Source organism: Chrysoperla carnea, chromosome X (genome assembly GCF_905475395.1).
Source record: "Chrysoperla carnea chromosome X, inChrCarn1.1, whole genome shotgun sequence".
Classification (NCBI taxonomy): Eukaryota; Metazoa; Arthropoda; class Insecta; order Neuroptera; family Chrysopidae; genus Chrysoperla; species Chrysoperla carnea.
Window position 1 is genome coordinate 35292246 of NC_058342.1, and position 2075 is coordinate 35294320.

The following is a 2075-nucleotide window of genomic DNA, read 5'->3' on the forward strand; positions in this document are numbered from 1 at the left end:
AAAATGCTCCTTATACAAAAATAAACAACTTTTAGCCTCTTAGATGACACACATATGCCGGTTAAAAAAAAAATCCTAAATCAATATCTGATTAATTTGAAAAACATATTTCAAGGTACAAGGTACATGTACATATCGTTAACATATATGCAAAATAAAACACGTATACGTTGTAAATGCTATGAGAATGTGTCCCAAGGGACTTATTCATACCCTTACAATATTAAACTATCGTCATTCCTACGAGTATGTATTTTAGGTAGGTACTTGATGTAATCTTGGAGTTTGGAAGTACCAATACATATTAGACGAATCATTTTAGACGAAAAAAGTGTAAAATAAAGATTTTTTTTGTACCTCGTGTAAAAAATTGTTCAGAAAGGTCCATTTATCAAAATCTACATCTAACTTGGAGCCGCCAGAATGTTTAACCATTGCTATGGTCCAAATAGACCAATTATTAGAAACCATTTTTGAGGTGATTTTGAAAACTTTAAAAATATTCAACAAAATGAGCAGAAAAAAACAAAAAACGCATACACGGGAGTTTTTGGGGTCGATGATCACTATCCTGATCACGATTCCGACGTTAGAATGTGGATATACTCAGCCCTCTTGGCATTATTCACCCACCGCTGGCTCAACACAGCAATATTCATTGAATATTCAACAAAATGAACTAAAAAAGTTTACTCGGAGGGTTTTGGGGTCACTGATCACGATTCCGGATATCCGGATATATCAACATTTTGTTCATAGCATCAATATTTTTAAGCGTTACAAACTTGGGACTAAACTTAATATACTATGTATATTTCATATAAACATGGTATAATTAAGGAAAGTTATCCTTGATCTATGATTCAGAGGCAAATTTTGATGCTGTTGGGCCTTTTGAGTGTCGGTGTCCCTTCATTATGCTTATGCTGTTTCGACTTTTGTTAAATAGGGAAGGGAAAGGGTCTAAGTTAGGCAAAATGTTTGAATATACTTCGATAATCATCCTAATTTTAGATTAAATTCGTCGAAGAAGGAGAGGTGGATGAAAGTTGTTCTTAGGTCTCTGAAGTACCTAATCTGTACCATAGAAAAGGAACGTAAATTCAATGATCTACCCTCCACCCACTTGGGAGGAGATAGATCCTCCCAAGTGGGAGGAGGGAATACTTGTGGGCGATATTTGTTTATCTAATAGACACCTTAGACACAATTTTATTAATATAGATTATAAAAATATTTTGATTTCAACTAATCAAGGTTTTTTAAAATAAAAATTTAGGTTCTACCGAGATTTGAACTCGGATCGCTGGATTCAAAGTCCAGAGTGCTAACCATTACACCATAGAACCGATATGTTTAACATATCATAACTAAAGATCCAATTTTGTTTGTTCAATACAAACTTGAAGAAATTCCTAAATTGGACAGGACATTCTTGGCATTAAGTAGACGATTCAAGGACGAACTATTTGATTTCCGATGCGATTTTCGAAGTTTCTAGCCCCAAACTTATGGAGTATTACTATTATTTTTTTAAATTGGTTTTATATAATTTAATTAGGTTCAATTGAACATTTAACACAAGAAATTTTATTTGCTAACTGTCAAAATTCGTAAAATAAGGCGATGACATTGAATAATTATCCAATTAGCACACTATTTATATTGAAATTTATGCAGGGTAACAAAACTTTGACAAAGATTCTTCCTCTTTTCTGTATGTCAGTAATTTGACCCTTTTGAGTCATCGTATCCACAAACAGACAGACGGATGGACGGACGGACAGACATTCAAACGGACAACCGGAAATGAATTTTATTAACATCTATACTAAAATTATGTTCGTAGTATCAATATGTTTAAACGTTAAAAATTTGGGACTAAACTTAGTATATCTTCATATATTTCATATACATGGTATAATAATTGGCCTATTTGGTCCACAGCACTTTTTAGCGGCACCAAGTTAGATGTAGATTTTGATATATGGACTTTTCTAAACATTTTTTCAAAAAATTCTCTTTAAAATGCTAAAATGATTCGGCTATATTTTCATATACACACTGAGTTTTAC

At 32.6% G+C, this 2075-nt stretch overlaps 1 non-coding gene across 1 annotated transcript; it reads right to left on the bottom strand.

The window, feature by feature from the left end:
• Window positions 1–1277: 1277 nt before the first annotated feature.
• On the bottom strand, window positions 1278–1349 carry Trnaq-uug. The gene has a single exon. It is a non-coding gene; the product is annotated as a tRNA-Gln (tRNA).
• Between the last annotated feature and the right edge of the window lie 726 nt (window positions 1350–2075).